Below are 22,251 nucleotides of genomic sequence, written 5' to 3'. Positions count from 1 at the left end.
CTTTAAATAGCCCCCAGAGCCCTGGGGCAGTGAGGAGCTCCGGGGGCTATTTAAAGGGCCCGGGGCTCCAGCTGCCTTTGCCACCCCAGTCCTTTAAATAGCCGCCAGAGTCCCGCCTCCCCCATGCATTCCCCAGCACTCCCCTGGCTATTTAAAAGGTCCGGGGCGGTGTAGAAGGGGGTTTGGGGGCTACTTAAAGGGTTGGGGTTCCAGCTGCCTCTGCTGCACCCCCTGACCTGCCCACACCAGTCCGGCCCTCCCTGCCTGCAGCCAGCTCTGCACCCCATGCCCACAGCCAGCCCCTGCCAAACCCCCTGTCCAGTCTCCAGCCAACCCCTGCCACACACCCCTGCAGCCCTGCCCAAAGCCAGCCAGCCCCACACACACTGCTGCCTGCACCACCCCTGCACACCCTGCCCAGCCCGCACCCTCTTCCCTGTCTCCAGTCAACCCCTGCTGCACCCCACTGCCTGAAGCCAGCCAGTTCCACACTCCGCTGTCTCCAGACCTGCAAACCCCTGCTGCAGCCCCCTGCGGCCCTGCCTGAAGCCAGCCCGCCCCACACCCCCTGTCTCCAGCCAGCCCCGCACCCCTTGCCCAGCCTGCAGCCAGACCCTACCTCCAGTCAGCCCCTGCCCTGCCTCCAGCCAGCCCCATGTCCACTACTGCCGGGCAGTTTCCAGGGCAGTAACCCTGCACACCTGCTTCAATGAGGGGGGCAGGGACCAGCTGGGACCAACACATGTGCACACCCCCAGGGAGTGGCAGGGACCCACACATGTGAAATGGCGGTCATTAATAGCCAATCAACAGCATATATGATGCAATGTATATAATATATAATTTTATTATTCATATAGTTATGGAAAGTAAATAATACATGAAAGAAATGAAAGGCTTTTTTTTCCACTTTTTTTTTTAAATCATCCCTGCCAGGGCCCTGCCGAAAATGTTCGAATTGGGCCCCGCACTTCCTAAAGCCGGCCCTGGTTCAAACATCCAGATTTCAAACATCCTAAGAGTTTTAGGATAATCAAACCTGGAAACTTGGTTTGGATCTAGTGAACTAGTTATTGGTCACACACTTAAGTAACTGAGATGTAAAATGTATTCCATATCTGTGGGCTAGTTACTTTTCATATCTAGTGCCTATTCTGGTGTTTTAAGGTTATTTTTTGTAGGGTTCACCTTACTTGCTTAGTGCTTCACAATTGCTACTAGTAGCTTTTTTATTCTACCAGTTATCCAAGGTCAAAGAGTATCATTTTGGGTATCACTTTAAGCTTTGTGTTTACTGTGCTTTTAAAAGAAATGAAACCTTAAGAAGGAGTTTGTTGACTTGTGAGGTAGCAGGTCGGTCTCTGGTAAGCAGGCAGCTAACTATCCCTATCGCTTGAGAGAAAGCCAAGTAGAAAACATATACTCTGTCTGTTCATTCCTCCAGCTGGCTCTAGTGATTTCATTTTCTTTTTTTTTTTAACCATCTCTCAATTTGAAAGAGAAGGAGCCCAGGAGTTAAACTGGATAATTGCAGAACTCCCTATGGCTGCACATTGGTCCACAGGTATCAAAAAGTGTGAGCATATGTCCTTACACTAGCAGTGAAAAAACTATCCTCAAAATGGCTTAGTCCTTTTAACTCCCCTTTTTTTCCCTTTGTTGTTGTTGTTTTGTTTTGTTTTGCTTTTCATTTGGTGTGTGGGATACAAGCCACTCTGGAGAAGGTTATGATATCCTTCCCTAGATAAGTCTTTGTGAGCCAGGCTAGGAAAATGAGGGTTCTTCTTCGAGTGGTTGTTCATGTCCATTCAAAGTAGGTCTACTCGCGCCACGTGCACGCCAACCAGAAAATTTTCCCTTAGCAGTGTCCGTAGGGTCGGCCCGGGCACCCCCTGGAGTGGCACCACCACTGCGCCCTATAAAGGGGCCTGCCGACCCTCCACCCCCTCAGTTCCTTCTTACCATCAGTGATGGCTAGCTGGAACTTCTCTTGCGTAGCAAGTTGGCAGTATCCTATCCTTACTATTTAGTCCATGCATTCAGTCATATTATAGTTAGTTAGATCTTTGTATATAGTTTTTTGTAGTGGGGGGGGTCCCCTACCCCAGAGTCTTCGTTGCTCGCTGGGGCATGCCCGGGTCCCCCGGGTTCAAACTCTGCAAGGACTGCGGGAAATGTATGCCCAAGAGTGACCTGCACTCTGCATGTTTGAGGTGCCTCGGAGAGAGTCACCAAAAGGACAGGTGCTCTATCTGTAGAGGCTTCCGCCCATGAACTCTTAAGGACAGAGCTCAAAGACTTAGAGTCCTCCTGATGGAGGCAGCCCTGCGACCACCCTCGGACCCAGAACCAGCTGAGGCGGGGCCCAGCATGTTGTCCTCGGTGCGGAGTGTCCCGGCACCGACATCAGACTTAGGGCCCCAGTCCAAGTCGTCGAAAACCCGGCACCGGACGGAGTCAGGTCATAAGAAGTCGGCCTCAGTGCGGCACTGCTCACCTTCACCGGTGCCCTCCAAGAGAGAGAAGCCAGTGAGGGATTGGTCACCCCACCAGGATCCGAGGCTGACGCCGTCCGCAGGTGTAAGCGGACAGGCTGGGCTACAGCCCTCCGCGGTTCTGTCGACTCCTGCACCGCAGAGAGGGCGGTTGAGTCAGGACCAGCCTAACTCCCCGGACCTCAGCGGGGACATACGCCCCCTGTCAACACCGGAGGCATTCAAGGCGGCCTCAGACCTAATGGGACTGCCGGCACCGGCATCCCCACCTCATAGGGATTTGCCCACTGTGGTCCATCCACCAGTATAGTCTAGAGGCAAGCTGGCCATGCTGTCACCTCTCTCCCCGCACCGCGCTGTGAAAGCGGCACCGGACCAGAGGAGAGGCTCCCTGCTGCCTCCACACTGCTCTCCTTCTGCACCGGGTGCTGCTCCCCCCCAGGTCCTCATACTCAGAGACCTCAGACTCAGACGCAGACTCCTATCGCTTCAGCCGGTCGCGGAGCAGGAGATCGGTTTCGGGGATGAGCCACCAACGTTACCCACAGTGGCAGCAACAATGGCAGCCGCCCTTGCAGTGGCCGCTTTGGACTCCCTGGGCCTACCATGAGTTGGTAGGCCAGGTGTTTGGCCCTCGGTCACGGTCGACTTCGGTGTTCTTGATGTCGGTGGCCCCGGCGCAGCTGCCTCCCCCACCAACACTGTTGCCGGGCAGGGGTGTGCTATTGCCAAGTTCAGCACCCCCTAACCAGGCAGCAACACCGGCAGCGGCTCCAGTTCGGGCTCCGCCGGCACCTCATGATACACCAAGTCGCTCACTGGCAACCCCGGTACCAGCCACTGTGCCGCATCTGGACTCGGAACAGGCACCACAACCTCAATACCATGTGCCACAGGACCCCGAGGGGCCGCATGCACCGGTGGAAGGTCGGTTCCAGTAATCTCATCATCCTCCCTGGACGAGGCAGTCTCGGGCACAGCTGCAGCACCGGCCCTAGAGTACGCTCGAATCCTCCAACAATTGCTTTGGTGAGCAGCTCAAAGCCTCGCAATCCAAGCGGAGGAGATCGAGGTGGACGCGGACTCTGTAGTGGTGATAAAGATTATAGCAGATACGTCCCGCACCCTATGGCAAACACCAGCCTCATTGGCCCCTGCTGCCAAGAGGATGGAGCGGCACTATTTCATCCCCTTTAAAGGGCACGAACACTTGTACACCTGTACACCTCCACCCACACCTGTACACTCACCCTCCCCCGACTCCCTGGTAGTAGACGCGGCTAACCAGCGGGAGCGTCAAGGGTTTCAGGGCTCGACACCGAAGAGCAGGGACACAAAAAGATTTGAGCTCTTTGGTAGAAAGGTCTGCTCCACAGGGGGTCTCCAACTCTGCATTGCCAATCAACAGGGTAATAGTAAGTCGATATGGCCACAACATCTGTTCGGTCATGTTGAAGTTTGCGGAGCTCCGTCCCCAGGACTCGAGAGCAGTTTTCAGCCCTAGTGGAGGAGGGCAAACTGATCTCTCGAGCCTCCCTCCAGGCCGCCTTAGATGCGGTGGACAGCCTCGTGCACCCTGGCCATGGGCCTGGTCATGCAGCTGGGAGCCTGGGTCCAGGTCTTGAGCCTGCCCTATGAGGTCCAGCAGACGATTCAAGACCTCTCCTTCGAAGGGCAGTTGCTGTTTTCGGAGAAAACGGACAAATGTCTCCATAGCTTAAAGGACTTGAGGGCCACGCTTTGCTTGCTGGGCTTGTATACTCCTGTGACCCAGCGCAGACAATTTAGGCCGCAGGCAGCCCCTCGACCGTACCAGCCACAGACTCACCAGGAGCTGAGGCGCAGGCGGGGCAGAAACGGCAGGGGGCATCACCAGCGCCACCCCTCTGGCCAGGTGTCTAGCCAATCCAGACCACCATCTGGGTCTAAATCCCCTATTTGATGGTATGATCGAGGACTAACTACCGATAGAGACTCTGGATCCTTTCACCCCTAACCTTACGTCACGTCTGTCTCACTTCTACTGTGCCTGGTCCTGAATTACGTCGGGCAAATGGGTGCTCCGCACGGTAGAGAGGGGATATTCTATCCAGTTCTCCTCCCTTCCACCCCACCAACCCCTCTCCCTGGCCCTCTTCAGGGACCCTTCTCACGAGCAACTTCTAATTCAAGAAGTGGAGTCCCTCACAGAGGCAGGGGCGATGAAGGAAGTCCTGTGGGAGCTCAGGGGCAAAGGCTTCTAATCCCGGTATTTCCTAATACCGAAGGCAAAAGGGGGCCTGAGTCCCATCCTAGACTTGCGGCGCCTGAACAAGTTTGTGCAAAAACTCAAGTTCCAAATGGTCTCCCTGTCCTCGATCATCCCCTCCCTGGACCCAGGAGATTGGTACGCCGCCCTCGACTTAAAGGACGCCTTTTTCCACATTGCCACAATTCCACGGCACCGTCGGTACCTCAGATTCGTCGTGTCTGACGTCCATCTGCAGTTCACGGTGCTCCCGTTTGGTCTGTCGGCTGCTCCCAGGGTCTTCACGAAGTGCATGGCGGTAGTGGCGGCCTTCCTGTGCAGGCGCGGCATCCAGGTATTCCCCTACCTGGACAACTGGCTCATAAAGGGCCGCTCCAAGAAGCAGATAGAGACCCAGGTGTTGTTCATCAGGGGGACCTTTCTTGATCTTGGCCTCCTCTTGAACAGAGCCAAATCCCCCCGTCTCTGACGCAACAACTAGAATTCATAGGAGTGGTTCTGGACTCCACCTACACCAAAGCATGTCTGCCGGAGTCCAGGTTCCGTGCAATTTCCGAGGTCATCCTCGGAATACACCGCACCCCGGTTACCACGGCGCGAGTTTGCCTCTGGCTGTTGGGTCACAGCGTGCACCCATATGGTGGTCCTTGCCAGACTCCGGCTTCGCCCGCTGCAGTCCTGGTTGGCGACAGTTTATCACCTGGTCAGGGACCCCCTGGACTCAGTGGTGTCCATTCCCCGCTTGGTGCTGAGCTCGCTACAGTGGTGGCTCGACCCGCGGGAAGTCTGCAACCCTCCCTCTCCCTGGTGACGGAAGCCTCGGATCAAGGTTGGGGAGCGCACCTGGGACGCCTCAAGGTGCAGGGCTTGAGGTTGCTGGAGGAGCTCGAGTTGCATATCAATATCAGGGAGCTAAGAGCGGTCCGCCTGGCGTGTTTGGCCGGCAGATGCGTTTCAGTCCTTTCGGACAACATGACGGCAGTTTTTTATATCAACAAACGGGGGGGTGCACGCTCCTCTCCCCTCTGCAGAGAAGCCCTTGCGCTGTGGGATTTCTGCATTCACAATGCCACTCATCTGACGGCATTCTATCTTCCAGGGGAGCAGAATGGTTTGGCAGACACCCTCAACTACTTGTTCCAGGGTCAAGAGTGGTCCCTCCAATAGGATGTGGTGCGCTCAATCTTCCAGCTCTGGGGCTTTCCATGGTTAGACCTGTTTGCTTCAAGGGAAAACAGGAAGTGCCTACGGTTTCGCTCCCTCCTGGGCCAAAGTCGGGGGTCTCTGTCGGACGCCTTCCTACGGACGTGGGAGGATGGTCTACTCTATGCCTTCCCTCTGATCCCCGTGATACACAGGGTGCTTTTAAAGATTCACAGGGATCACGCCAGAGTAATCCCGATAGCTCCAGTGTGGCCACACCAGCATTGGTAAACGTCACTCCTGCACATGTCAGTTCAGGCGCCCCTGACGCTGCCCCTACTCCTGGACCTGATCATGCAGGACCGGGGCTCCCTCCACCATCCGAACCTCGAATGCCTTCACCTCACAGCCTGGATTCTCCATGGCCGAACTCGGTGGAGTTGCAATGCTCCCAGCAGGTCAGGCAGGTGCTGCTAGGTAGCAGGAAACCATCCACCAGGGCCACCTACCTGGCTAAATGGAAGCGCTTCTCCATATGGTCGGGTCAGCGGGGTCACGACCCACTGGGGGTACCAATTCACGCTGTCCTTGACTATTTGCTTCACCTAAGACAACTGGGCCTCTCCCTTTCCTCCATTCGCGTTCACTTGGCGGCCATATCCGCTTTTCATCCGGGAGAGGGGGGTGCCTTGGTGTTTGCGAACCCACCAGTTGGGTGTTTCCTCAAGGGTATGGACAGGCTGTTCCCGCATGTGCGTCAGCCAACCCCTGCTTGGGACCTGAATCTGGTCCTCTCGGGGCCTCCCTTTGAGCCTCTGGCTTCGTGCTCCCTGCTGTACCTATTGTATAAGACCGCCTTCCTAGTGGCAATCACCTTGGCCCGACGGATGTCGGAGCTTCAAGCGTTAACATCAGAGCCCCCGTACACAGTCTTCTACAAGGACAAGGTCCAACTTAGACCTCATCCAGCTTTCCTACCCAAGGTCATTTCGCAGTTCCACATGGGCCAAGATATCTTTCTCCCGGTGTTTTATCCGAAACCACATGCCTCCAGCGATGAGCGGAGGCTACACTCCCTGGACATCTGCAGGGCCTTGGGTTTTTACATAGAGTGTACCAAGCCATTCAGACGCTTGACCCAGCTCTTCGTCTCAGTGGCAGAAAGGATGAAGGGGCTCCCACTCTCCTCTCAGTGAATCTCTTCATGGATCGTGACCTGCATCCAGAAATGCTACTGCATAGCTAAGACTCCTGTCTCTCTGGTCAGGGCCCACTCCACTAGGGCACAGGCCTCCTCTGCGGCATTCCTGGCTCAGGTTCCGACTCAGGAAATTTGTAGAGCTGCCACGTAGTCCTCCATCCACACGTTCTCGTCTCACTATGCCATCACGCAAAAGGCGAGGGATGATGCAGCCTTCGGGCGTGCAGTTCTCCAGTCAGCAGTGATCTCCGACCCCACTTCCTAAGGTTAGGCTTGTGAGTCACCTACTTTGAATGGACATGAACAACCACTCGAAGAAGAAAAAACAGTTACCCACCTTTTAGTAAGTGTTATTCTTCGAGATGTGTTGTTCATGTCCATTCCAACACCCACCCTCCTGCCTCTCTGTCGGAGTGCCGGCAAGAAGGAACTGAGAGGGTGGAGGGTTGGCGGGCCCCTTTATAGGGCGCCGTGATGGCGCCACTCCAGGGGGCGCCCAGGCCAACCCTGCGGAAGCTGCTAAGGGAAAATCTTCCGGCTGGCGTGCATGCGGCACGCACACACCTACTTTGAATGGACATGAACAACACATCTCGAAGAAAAACACTTACTAAAAGGTGGGTAACCATTTTTTGTGGTTGATGAGGCTGTAAGAAGAGCTGGGGGGCCCTTAAATCTGGCGCTTTCCCTCACTTTAGGCAGACTCATAAGGAAATCCGTGAAAAAGTTAACATGCTAAAATTAGGATTGATGGAATCATGTGTCAGGAGAGGCTGTCAGTCTTCTTGGCTTAAGAGGCTTGTTTTTCTTTTTAAAGTAATATGGTCTGGAATTCAGCTCTGAAAATTCCTCATGGGGCTTCCTGTTTCATTTCAGAGGGTATTTTTCTTGGCACGTGTTTTGGGTCAGTGAACAACTGAGATCACTGTAATCCATTGGAAATAAATGGATGCAGCTTGTACAACCCTGGAAATTATGTGGACTGATTCACAAGTCCTTTTTCACTCACTAGGTTTCTCTTAAAGTTACTCACCAGGGTGCCATGTAGAATGCCTGACAGGGAGAAATCTGGAGACTTCTAGGAGTTAGAACAGTCATTAAGTCAGTGCAAGATGTAACCTTACAACCACTCTGTCATTGGAAACATTCCTTGTTAACCAGCCTTTGTCAGGCTAAATTATTCAGTGCGGCACAACTGCAGTTTTTGATTCTGGTTCTCCACTTATGTTGCCAGATGATACTAAAAAGGACTAAGGGGAATGAATCACTCTTAGTATTTTTCATAGGCCCTGTTGGTGTACATCTGTTTAAACCAGAGGAGCACTTTCACTGAGAGATGATAGTTTCTGAGACATTTCATCCTGGGTTTTCTCTCTTCCTGTGTTACCAGTCCTGGGTTTTACATAACAGCCCCAAATGGCTGTGCTGTTAAATAAACTCAAAGGATTTTAAAGGGTTTTTCTGTACTTTTCTCCTGTGCAAGTCAAAACAAGTCATCTGACTGACTTAAGCATGTGACTTTGGAGTGCGAAAACTAAACTTCCTTTGGGTTAAGTACTGTAGATTCTATGGAGACAAGTTGTATTTCAAACTCAGGCATGGATGACCATAGGCCAGCATCTGAACGCCATCATTTAATACTGAACAGTGTCTTCCTTGTTAGAAAGAATGAACAATCACTGTGTAATATGAACCATGCTTGATGGATTCCTTATGTTATTCCTGGGATTTACAGTCTTGTCTAACCAGTAACACCAACGATAAAACTTGCATGTATAACATGAGTCAATTATACCTGTGCAACATGTTTTTACGTCATGGTAATGTTTTTGCTGCGTGTGGTGTATGTGGAAATAATAAAGGTGACATCAGGTGGGCAATTAAAAAAATTCTAATGGTAACTTCATTCACTGAAGTAGCAAATCTAACATATTGATGGGAACCAGATGGAGCAGATGGTACTTATTCTCCACCAGGAAGTCCATTCTGTGACCATTTTGTAATAACCACTCCTGAAGGCAGAAGGCAGAATTAACAAAACCATGTGTCTACTAAAGGGCCTGATCCAGCTCCCACTGAACTCAACGGGAGATTTCCCATTGACCTCAGTGAGAGTTGGGCTGAGCCCTAATTGAGAGGAGACTTACAAAATGGTCTGAAAAATCCATGCTCCCCTGATACACTACAATTCCTTCACTGTTGCCACTATAGTGTACAGTACTTCTTGTTTATCTAGTCTTTCCTGAGTCCTAAATCCTCACCATCACAATCCCAGAGAAGGCCTGAAATACCATACTATTGCTTTGAGCTTTGAAAGAGTGCAATCTACTGGCAAAGGAAAGGCAAAAATCAAAATGATCTTCATTAAGTAACATTTCAGATTGGCAATTACGTATTAGCTATTCACATTTCAATAGTAACTAGAAGCCCCAACAAAAAGCAGGGCTCCGTTGTGCTCGGTGTTATACAAACACATAGTAAAAGAGTCCCTGCCATGAAGAGCTTACCGGTATGTATTCTGAGGAGACAAGATTGACAAATGAGTGTAGTGGAGGGGAGGCGAAGGAAATGGTGGACTTGTCCCTGTTTGACAGGTGGGAAGCTGAGCCACAGAGAAGTGACTTGTACACAGGGTGACCAGACAGCAAGTGTGAAAAATTGGGACGGGAGTGGGGGGTAATAGGAGCCTATATAAGAAAAAGACCCCAAAATTGGGACTGTCCCTATAAAATCAGGATATCTGGTCACCTTACTTGTATATGCTCTCACAGCATGTTTGTGGCACAGCTGGGCGCCCAGGCCATGCCTTAGCCACAAGGCCAGCCTTCCATTGTGGTACTGAATCTTATCTTTCAACAGCCTGCAAAGCACTTTTTCCTCTATGTAATGATGTGAGCTTTCCTTGCAAGATGCCCATAACTATTATATGAGTGGGACCCACTTTCCTACTCCACCTGAGTTAATATATAATGTGCCATTTGTATCTATACCACAAATTAGATATGTCTAGAGGAAGAAGGGAGTGTGCAATTTATAGCCTCTTCCCAGAGTTGTCTTTTTAAATGCAGCAGGGGCGAGGGTGGGGGAGAGAAGCTGCCACTTTCTGTTAAAACATAGTCTACACATGGGTGCACTTCCTTTTCAACCTCCTTTGCCATCTAATGTAGAAATTAATTTTGGTGTACGGTATCCTTATCTGTTGCTAGTAGTGGTAGATCTTTTAACAGCAGATCTGTCAGCTTCACTAATGGGCATGGTATTTGATCAGACTGGAGCTCACCAGTGCCCACTTAAGGAAAAGCCTGAAGTTACCATTCTATACCTCAGCTTTCCTCCATTAGCTATTGCTACCAAGGTGTAATGTATTACGAAGGCCATCTTTCCAGACATGAACTGCTTAGTTTCTTTTCTCTGCTGGGAGGAACTTGAAAATTACTCTGAGCAACACTGTCAGCTATCATACAGCTGATTTCCCTTATAACGGATGAGGTGAGACTAACATTGTTGTCTTATTCCAATTGCCTCATGTTGTGTCAGTGATATTAATAAAGCATCAGTTGTGCCTGCAGAGATACTGGTAAGCTCAGTGGCGTAAAGCAGCTTCTGTAATAACGTCTTCCTAGAGAGTGATGGCTAACGGAGCCTCAGTTCAATTAGTTCACAGGCTAAGAAAAAGGAAAAATTCATCCCCTGTGTATTCACTCTGTGCAGTTTCACAAGTTCCCCTGATTTTTGGAAACTCTCTGATTTGCTTTATTTCTAATGTTTTAAGTCATTGGAAACTTGACAGCAATAGATCAGCTAACTGTTATATTCAGACAAAAATGGTAATACATAGAAGGGGAAAATTTGTACAATGTAATTAGAAGGGGCATTCTTCTTTTAAGGATTAATTCCAGATGGGTTTGTATAACCTGTAAGATGAAAAACAACTCTGCACAATAGAAAGCACCTGCATAATACAAAAAGGAGAAAAAAGTTTAATACAAAGAGCAACCCTGATATAAAAGATGATAAAAATGGGAGGGAGAATTGACTTAATTTTAAAATTAAACTATCTGAACTGACTGAGAAGTGAACTGCTTATCAGTTTGTTTTCCTACACTCCATGGATTTCTCTCCTCACTATCACAGCTGGGTGAAAAGCTGCTGCTACAAAAGCTGCAAGCAGGCAGCAGAGAGCAGTACTGATCTGTCAGTCTGTGCAGGAAATGGTTGCCAAAAGGGCAACACTTGGCCCAGAGAAGAAGCCAAGATCCAAAAGAGACTGCTAATCTTCATCTCTTCTCCTCTTTAGTAATTGGTCTCTTTTTTTTCTCTTCTGTTCCCAGTGAGGACATGCCCAAGAGAGAGCTGAAACAATGGTACAACTTGCCAGTAGTCTCCCTGCACTCTCAAATTGCTCCTTTCAGTATAGAATAATATTGTGCTTTCGTAGGGTTATTCTGTGGCAAAAACTTTCAGAGCATTCAAAATAGGAGGATAATCAAGCATCCAAAAAGGATGAAAAGTGTAGTTTAATTAAAAATTAGAAAGAAGACTTCTAAGTGGTATTTATCTGATTTACTGGAGTACACTCAACACACGTCATTAACCAGTGAGGTTGCTGTCTTTTAGATGAAGGCTTTTTTGAAGTGGAAATGCTTTGTGTTTAGCTGTTTTTAATAAGAGGCTTGTTTTCCTTAATGATCAAACTTTCGGGGAGTGGCACATAGGATGGATTATGTACTGCACATTTCATTGAGATGTTTAGTGCTATCTTACGCAGTGCATTTGAGATGGATGGATGGATCATGTGATATAACAAAAACAGAGTTCTTTTTTTTTCAGGAAGGAAAGTTGGGCTGTTTTTTGTGAGAAATATCAATTTTAGTTTAAGTTTCTCTACCACCTCCCCAAACCAGCCAACTTTTGTTGCTCTCTGTTTACTATAGTGGACCCATAGCTCGGTACAGTTCTGCACACTTGGCCGTGAGGCACAGATATTGAACTAATGAAATAAAGAGATTGCTGAGACACTGTGAAGATGTTTATATTCCACCTCTCTGCACTGAATTTGCTCTGTGGATAAATTGTCCTTACGAGGAATTATTTTACATGTCCCCTTTGACACCCACTCCCTTGTCACTGGTGATCTTCTTCCAATGTACCAAACACATATCTCAATTTTAAGCACACAGATTTCTGGCAATTATGGTGGGCTTATCCTGATGATCGCTGCAGACACTTCAGGTTGCACATAGCTTTACTGAAAATCTTCTGGATGCCCAGGTCAACTTCAGGATTACACTGCTGTCTTTGCTGTTGTTAGGGGGATTGGAAGCCTCTGTAGAAGTGCCCCACTGGGCTCACTCCTCTTTATTTCTAATATCTGCTAACTGCTTTGGGATGTTCTGCTTTGCAGAAAGGGAACCTCGGAGATCTGAATGCTTTTTTTATTACCCAACTGCTCTCAACCCAAGTTTGTCTGAAAAGCTAAGTTGGGTAGCAGTTCCTCCTTCTCAATTCTCCCGGGCAGGATATAAGACTATCAGATCAGCATAAGTGGGGCCATACTTTTTAAATTATTATTATTACTCATATTGTATCAGGTTCATATCCTGTGATGTACAAATACTTAGGTGAACACAGTCTCCAATTTAGTTACTTTTCACATTGGGTAGCTGTTTCCCTTTTTAATAGCTGTACTCTCATACAGTGAAAGCCTATCTTTCTTAAGATAACCCTTGATTCCAGGCCTGAGTTTAAGGGTATAGACTCTATAGTCCCTTAGCTAAAGCCCTAACTTCTGGAATTGTGCAATAATCTCAGAATTTCTGCTTTTGTTAGGTAAAGTAAGTTTCTACAAAAGTGTCTTGATTGTGATGGAAGTGTGAAACAAGAGTAACCAATGCAGGATATTTTTCTGGGTCTGAAGCCAGCCTGAAACAGTTGCTCTGTGAGGTCTAATCAGCCCCATTCATCTCCATAATGTGTTAACTCTAGGACCCACTGCTCTGGAGGCCTCGTCAGCACCCCGCCAGGCATGGACTCTGTGTGAGACAGGAAAAGAAGAGTGAGTGGGTCCACCTAATCAAGCAGATACACCTCAGCAGTATGTACTAGGGACCCTGTCCTGATCTGCTGATCTGGCTATCAGTTGCTGTCTTGGTGCTTGGGAGGTGAAAATGCCACAACTCAGGAGGACAGGTATCTAACATGCCTTTCCCTTGTTTTGTGCTCGTATCCTCTTGTGCATGTCTGTGCTGCAGACTAGTATACCTAAATCTAACAATCATAATCTTGAGTACAATGAAATGAAACAAGACAGCTTGTTTGAGCCAGCTATGACTCAGTACCTTCAGAACGAGGTACATACAGTTAGCCACAGTTTATATATAAACTCATATTGTATCTTGCTATATTCAGTTTCAGAAATTAACATATACATATATATATATCTTGTAGGATCCACAAACCAGAGCAAAAGCCTGCAACTCATTAAAATGAACTACTGATAGATTAAGCTCCATATTAATTAATAATGAGTTACACTGTACATATATGCGGAGAGATGAGATACAAAAGAAGCTTCTTGTAAAACTTTCACTTATTTAGGTTTGCAAAAATCAATAAGGCTTTACTCAGACACAGTGCATATAATCTCTCTTGCGCTTCTGCAAGCAATAAGCAATCCAGCTGTTGACATTGTTTAAGCATTTTGAAAACTAACATTAAGTACTCCTAGAATTCTGTGGTAACAGATTTTTATAAAACTTTCCAGGGAATTTTTCTTCAGGTCAAGGGTAATATGCATTGAATATTACAGCTTGATTTCCAATGGAGTTTTATGTAACGGTGAAGAATTTTATTGAGCAAAATTAAATAGGAGAAAAACTGAAGCCTTCAAGGAAGATTAACCTCAACTTCAAGAAAAGTGTGCGCATCTGAGAATATGCCAATTATAGGAGGTATAACTGTATAAAAAAGTGTGTGTATGTGCTGCAGTGTGGATGAGATGGGGAGTGGGAGAGAATACACAGCACAGAAAGCTTCGGAAGCTGAATAGAACTTTATTGCACAGAGTATGAAAGAGTCACCTACAGTAATGTTTCCTGGTGCCTCTTTAGCTTCCCTGTTCAGGGCTCTCCTTAGTACTGTTTTCTTCTGAACTGTGACTGGTTCTGAACCTGTTTGTGGCTTAGCTTCTCGGAGTCTCTAACAGCGTACATAATAAAGGGGAAAGAGACTCCCAGTCACATTAAAGGGTCCAGTTGTCACTTCATACCCTAAACACTGCATGCTCTTACTCTTGTACGTCAGTGGCATTTTAGGGTCTGATTATATTATCTATATACTTTTGGATATATAGGCAATGGAGTTATTAAAGTACACCTGTGAGGTATATTTTTCACACATCAAAAAACAAGCAAAATAATGTTTGTCTCAATTCCTTTTTATGGGGCACCAGCTACGGGCAGCAACCAAACTAAACTGCAGGATTGTACCAGGGTACTTGTAATAAAAAGCAGATTATTATAGTGGATTATCCACTGCAAATGACCCAACAGCAAGTGTGGTACCATCTTGGGAAGTGGAGACATCAGCACAAGTAAGTTACAGTGTAGTAAGGACAACAAATCCCTTTCCTTAGTGTGAATAGCAGCAGAGATGAAGCATCATTATTACCTCTCAATATAAAAGGCCAGATAAAATGAGCCCAGGATAGGTTTGACTTCAGCCTGATACACTGATGGTGCATGAAGGATGATGATGAACAGCAACAGAGACCTTCATGTCTCATTCATGTCTAGAGGTTCCCAACTCCACTGTACCTTCTTCCTGCCTCCAGAAAGCATTGAACTCTGCTCTACTGGACTGGCTCATCCTATTACGTGCTAACCAATTGTCTTGCGGGTCTTCCTTTGTACCACAGCATGGAGGGGAAAGTGAGATGGCTACAGAATATGGGGTGAGGGTAACTCAGTGCCCAAGTCTCGTTCATGGAAAGGTAATGCCATGCAGAACCTGACAGCTTCATTTCCTTTCCTTCACTGACTGGGTTGCAGGGAAATGCTGGGAGAATGGAAAATGAAATAAACCATGTTCTAGATGTGGTGCTCTGTGGAGAAAAGGTATGTCAGTGAGGGCTCTATTGTATTTCAAAGAGTGATAGATTTAAAGAGACTGTGGTGACATCTCATTCATTCAGTTGCCCCGATGCTACTGTCTGTGGATATGTGTATATTAATGAGATTTTATCTGAAGACTATATAGAATCCAAATAAAAGCTCACTGTTATTCATAGTTTGTGCCCTCAATCCTAACCAAGAATCATTTACTGACTCACTTTAAAATTTACCTATAACATACTGAATCCAAATCAAATCTCCTTGTAGTATTAATATATAATTTTAATGTACTGGCTATATTGCAGAGATAATGATACATCAGTGGAAATTCTGGTGCCTCCTAATACTGAAATATTTACCTGAAAACAGAGTGCATGTTTCTGTTGCTAATCCATCATAAGTTTCTGTTGAAAGATTTTAGGAGTCACAAAACACCTGACCTAAACCGTTCTGTAGGTGACTTCTCTAATCGTTTTTCCCCCCACACACACACATTTTGGCAATGCTATGTTAAGACACATCAGGTTGCATGCATCAGTCATGTTGCATTAACTTAACGTACATACTGTGCTTGATGTAGCCAGATATGACACATCAAGTTACACTGTGTTTACTGGGTGAAGGGTGGCGACAGGAAAGTGTATTAATATTAGCACAATCTTGTTTGTTTTTTTTCTGGACCATAAGGTCAATTATGTGCCAGCACAAATCAAAACATTAAAATCCATAAATGCCAAAAAATGCATGGGAATAGAAAACCTCCATGTTGTGAAGGGTAAAAATTATCTGGAATGGCCTGTAGATAGAAGCTTTGGACCCAGTCAGTGAATTGAAGATTCTGTGCTTTCATCACTGCTTCACTGCTCCCAAATAGATTCCTCTGGCCGCTATGGCTTAAATGATGTGTCCAAAATACCTTGAGAAAGAACTTTCTGTTGTTGTATTTTCTCTAGGTACAGAGAAACTACAAACAAAAACAAACACACCACCTGGAGAATTTGTATCTCAGAGGTGGCTTATATTTTCTGGGGGTCATCTGGATCCTTGTCAAAGTTGTCAACACTCTTGTTATATTCCCCTCCCCCATCCCAGTTTTCCCTTTCTACCCTCCCCTCCCCAGTTCATCAAGTTACTGCACTGTGGCAACCATGCATCTTGCTGAGAGACTGAATGTGTTTCCCCTTCAAAGATCATAAATGTCACTCGTTAAACAGCTTGGGGGGGTACTAATGATCAAAAGGCAGTTCTCCCACCTCCTATAACCAAACACATTTGTTGTCTCATACTTATAATGAAGGATGAGTAACCCAGAGAGTTGGCCTTCCAACCAAAAATTGGCCAGTTGAATATGGCCAAATGGTGTTTAATTAGATGGGGGGGAAGGGGAACCACCACCAAAAGTGGTTTCCTGAAAATACATAGGAAAAAAAAACCAAAAATGATCAGGAATAAATCCCTTAGAAATAATAGTAAATCCTATGGCACCGGATATATACCCCTGCCGACCCAGCCACCCTTCAGTTCCTTCTTACCGCCCGTGTCGGTCGTTGGAACAGTGGAGCGCGGCTTAGCTGGCCTCCACTTCCCTAGCTACTTGTAGTTCTCGTGTATATAGTTATGTAGTTATAATCCTTATATATATATATTTGTATAGTTATATGTTTTTTCTTTACTAGCATAGTTAGTTTAGTAATAGTTAGCGGGGTTTGGGAAGTAGCCCCTTCCCCGCACCCGGTGCTGGAGCCCATGCCCGGCTCACCGGGTTTTAAAACGGGCTCGGCCTGCCAGAAGCTGATGCCGACGGGAGATCCGCACGACTCCTGTTTGAAGTGCCTCAGGGAATCACACTTGACAGCTAAGTGCCCCATTTGCAAGGCTTTTAAGCCGAGAACAAAAAGGAGCGGGACTTCCACTTACCCCTCCGCCTTTGGCACCGAGCGATGATCAAGCGGCGGGCAGAAGCGCCTCCTCGGCACCGGACCCCGCCGGTACTGCCAAGGCCTTTCGGCACCCGCTGTCGCCGGCACCGAAGTCAACTCGGCACCGCTCTCTCTCTCCAAGGTCGAGAAAGCCTACAACTCCTGCTGGTGCCTGACGGCTCCCCGGCACGCGCCGTGGTTGAGCTCCCTGCTCCTGCTGCTTCCGTGCCACCTGCACCACAGCCAGAGAGCTCGTCTAAGTCGGATCGCCTGGCACTGACGCCTGCAGAGGCACCGATGACGTCGGCACCGTCGATTCCAGTCCCACGGGGCCATCGAATCCAGTGCCTGACAGCTCCCCGGCACGCGCCGTGGCTGAGCTTACTGCTCCTGCTGCTTCCGTGCCAACACCGCAGCCAGAGAGCTTGTCTAAGTCGGATAGCCTGGCAGCGACGCCTGCCGAGGCACCGACGACGTTGGCGCCGTTGAATCCAGTGCCTGACGGCTCCCCGGCACGCACTGTGGTTGAGCTCCCTGCTCCTGCTGCTTCCGTGCCAACTGCACCGCAGCCAGACAGCTCGTCTAAGTCGGATCGCCCGGCACCCACACCTGCCGAGGCTCTGACGACCTCGGTACCGTCGATCCCGGTCCCACGAGGGCCGTCGAATCCGGTGCCTGACAGCTCCCCAGTATGCGCTGTGGTTGAGCCTACTGTTCCCTCCATGCTGGAGACATTCCCAACGGTGAGGGATCTCATTGCCATGACAGAGTCGATGCTGCCTGACCCCGGCACCGCCGGTGCGGGTAATACTCTCTTGGCAAGCCTCCCTTGATATGACCATCCTCTGTTGGCACAGCAGAGCGGCACCGTTCATGATCACAGTCCCGCAGACGCTCCCGTCGGCACAACCGACACCACTTGCAGTCCCGGTGCTGTTCTCCTCCTCGGTACCTGTCGCACTCACCGCACTGGTCAGTATCCCATTCGCCGACCCGGCACCGTTCCAACTCCCGGCACTGCTACAGGTACCGTGACTCCCGTAGTCTCTCCTGACCTTGAGCCTCGAGATCTCGGTCGACCTCCTGGCACCGCTCTGGTTGCAGGTCTGGATCTCGTTCCAGGTACCGGTACGCCTCCTGGTACCGGTCCCCAGTGCTGAGTTGGGCAAGGTCCGATAGAGTCAGAGACTCTGCCCATGCTTTTTTAGCACCTCCATGGCCATCCAGACATGCATCCGTGTCATCCCACGCGGGCAGATCTTATGCTCAGGACCACGATTCTGATGTGCCCACCAACAACCTGAGAGCCCATCAGGACCTCCTAAGGAGGGTACCATATGGACCTCCAAGTAGAGGAGGTCCCGGAGGTAGAGGACCTGGTATGGTGCCCTCTAAGGGGTAAGACTACTTGTCTGTCCATTCTCCTCTCTGCTCACTAGTCGTTCAGTCCGTTAAGGAGAGGGAATGGTAAGGCCAGCAGGCGCCAGCCCCGAAATCGAAGGAGGCTAGGCGAATGAACCTACTTGGCTGCCAGGTGTACTCTGCAGAGGCCTTACAGCTCTGAGTGGCAAAGCAACAAGCCTTGCTTAGCCGCTATAATTATAATACCTGGGTGGCGGTAGTTTAGTTTATGGAGTTTCTCCCTTAAAACTCCCGCCAAGAGTTCGCTGCCCTCTTGGAGAAAGAGTGTCCCTCCAGGCCTCGTTGGACGCAGCAGACTCAGCAGCCAGGACTCTGGCCTCGGGCGTTGCCATGAGGCGCATCTCATGGTTTCAGGTTTCAAACCTCCAGCCAGAGCTGCAGTATGCCATTCAGGACTTACCATTTGATGGTAAAGGCCTCTTCGCGGCAAAGACAGCCCCAGGCTGCAAAGCCTGAAGGACAACAGGGTCCTAATGTGCTCTCTCAGTGTGCATATGCCAGTGACCAAACGCAGGCCTTTCCATCCCCACACCGCCGTACTCTGTGCCTAGCCAGAGACAGGACTTTGGCAGACGGCGCGGCCAAGATGGTCGCAGACAAACGTCAGGACCCCTAGAGGGCCAAGGTCAAGGTCCCTCGCAATCACCACCGGGACCAAAGACGAACCTTCCAAGGTGTGCCCGAGGGCAGTGTACCAGTCACAGGCCGAGATCCCACTCCTACTTTCTCCTGGCATGGCCCCAGTTAACTTCAGATCGCTGGGTCCTTGGCACGGTGGAGCATGGGTACCATCTCCAATTTGTTCCCCTGTCCCCCTTCAGGGACCCCTGTCACGAGCAATTCCTCTTACAAGAGGTGCAGATGCCAATGGATGAAAGGGGCAAAGGGTTTTACTCCCATATGCCCTAGTCCCCCACTCGAACGGAGGTCTCAGACCTTCCTAGACCTGCGAGGACTCAACCAGTTTATGATAAGGTTGAAGTTCTGCATGGTATCCCTGGGAACCATTATCCCGTCCTTGGATCCTGGAGACTGGTATGCCGCCCTCGATATGAAGGACGCATAATTTCACATTGCCATCTTCCCTCCACACAGGAGATACCTCCGCTTTAAAGCCAACCATCAGTACTTCTGGTTTACAGTCCTGCTGTTTGGCCTTTCTGCAGCCCCACAGGTATTGTCCAAGTGTATGGCTGTAGTCGCCGCCTACCTTCGCCGATGTAGGATATGCATTTTTCCATATCTGGACAATTGGCTTATCCGAGGAGACTCCGAGACACAAATCACTCAGCACGTGGGCATCGTCATGGACCTATTCACACGTCTAGGCCTGATGATTACTATAGAGCAATCCACTCTGGTTCCCACGCAGAGGTTGGACTTCCTAGGGGCTATCCTGGTCTCCGACCTAGCCGGAGCCTGCTTACCACAGCCGCTGTTTCAGGCGATGGCAACAGTCATCCGAGGTCTGCAGACTTTCCCAACGACCTCGGCTCGCACTTGTCTCGGTCTCCTGGGTCCATGGCTGCCTGCAAGTTTGTAACCAAACACACCAAACTCCGCCTCCGTCCTCTCCAAGTCTGGCTCACCTCGGCATACCGCCCGGACAGGGACCCAATGGTCATGATAGTCACTGTTCTCTCGAGCATCCTAGGCTCCCTAGAATGGTGGCTAACTCCCTCCCTGGCGTGGGCAGGGATGCCGTTCCATCCGCCCCAGCCCTCACTGCCCCGACGATGGACGCGTCATCTCTCGGGTGCTCACCTCGGTCACCTTCAAGCTTAAGGCCTTTGGTCTTCTCAGGAGCTGGCATTCCACATCAATGCCCAAACATGAGAGCAGTCCGCCTGGCGTGCCACGGGTTCCAGCAGCAGCTGCGAGGCCGTGATGTCTCACTGTTTACAGCCAACACAACGGCCATGTGCTGCATAAACAACCAGGGAGGGACATGGTCCTCCCCCTTTTGTCAGGAGGCCATCCATCTCTGGGACTTTTGCATGGCTCACTCGATTAATCTGGTAGCGTCCTTTCTCCCAGGCGTTCGGAATGCCTTGGTGCTTCAACTCAGCAGGTCTTTCCTGTCTCATGAGTGGTCGCTCTGCCCCAATGTGATGCATTCTGTTTTCCAGAAGTGGAGATTTTTCCCCACATAGACCTGTTCGCTTACTGCGAGAGCAGGAAATGCCAGATGTTCTGCTCCTTCCAAGGTCTCTCCTCGGGATCGATCTTGGCCGCATTCCTGATGCCGTGGAAGCGCCAACTCCTTTATGCCTTCCCACTGTTCCCGCTAGTTCATTAGGTCGTGCTCAAACTCCGCAGGGGCAGAGCGCGCATCATCATGATCACTCTAGCGTGGTCCAGGCAGCACTGATACACCACGTTGCTCGACCTGTCAATAACCAACCCAATTACCCTGCCACTCCACCCAGACCTCATAACTCAGGGCCACGGCAGGCTTCGTCACCCGGACCTGCAGTCTCTTCACCTCATGGTGTGGCTGCTGCGTGACTAAACCGGGGTGGCAGGAAGCCTTCCACCTGGTAAACGTACCTGGCCGAGTGGAAGCGTTTCTCCTACAGGTGCGAAACGCTCGATCTTACTCCTACTGAGGTCTCGATCCCCTCTATTTGGCCTACCTCTGGCCTTCAACAGCAGGACCTAGCAGTGTCATCACTGAGGGCACACTTGGCAGCCATCTCTACCTTCCACCCAGGTTAAGGTTGTCATTCCATGTTCTCACACTCTATGGGTTCGAGGTCCCTCAAGGGCTTGGAGCGCTTACACCCTCAAGTACACCACCCAGCCCCAACCTGGGACCTCAACCTAGTTTTAACCAGACTTATGTCTCCCCCATTCGAGCCGTTAGCGACCTGCTCGCTGCTATACCTGTCTTGGAAGACAGCTTTCCTCGTAGCCGTTACATCGGCCAGACAAATCTCCGAGCTCAGGGCTCTTACGGTGGTTCCGCCGTACACTATGTTTCACAAAGACAAGGTGCAGTTACGACCACACCTGGCTTTCCTCCCTCAGGTGGTTTCAGTCTTTCATGTTACCCACACTCAATGCAATGGGCGCAACAATTGCACTCCCTGGATGTCTGTAGAGCGCTTGCATTTATATTGCGCGGACAGAACCATTTCGTAAAACGTCCCAACTCTCTGTCGCGGAAGCAGACCGAAGGATAGGCCTACCTGTTTCCTTTCAGAGGATCTCATCTTGGGTGATGGCGTGCATCCGCACTTGTTATGATTTGGCTCATATTTCCCCAAGCCACATCACCGTGCATTCTACCAGGACTCAGGCTTCATCTGCCGCCTTGCTGGCTCGTGTACCTACCCACGAGATCTGTCGCGCAGCTCCATGGTCCTCGGTCCATGCCTTTGCTTCGCATTATGCTCGGTTCAACAGTCAAGAGATGCTGTAGCCTCTGGCTCAGCAGTTTTCGTTCTGCCACATTTCACTCCGACCCCACCGCCTACGTAAGGCTTGGGAATCACCTAACTGGAATGGATATGAGCAAGCACTGAAGAAGAAAAGACGGTTACTCATCTTTGTAACTGTTGTTCTTTGAAATGTGTTGCTCATATTCATTCCAAACCCACTCTCCTTCCCCTCTGTCAGAGTAGCCAGCAAGAAGGAACTGAAGGGTGGCTGGGTTGGCAGGGGTATATATCCGGCGCCATAGCGGCGCCACTCCAGGGGGCGCCCAGCC

This window comes from Gopherus evgoodei, chromosome 1, assembly GCF_007399415.2.
Source record: "Gopherus evgoodei ecotype Sinaloan lineage chromosome 1, rGopEvg1_v1.p, whole genome shotgun sequence".
NCBI classification, from domain to species: Eukaryota; Metazoa; Chordata; order Testudines; family Testudinidae; genus Gopherus; species Gopherus evgoodei.
This window is presented reverse-complemented; position numbering follows the sequence as displayed.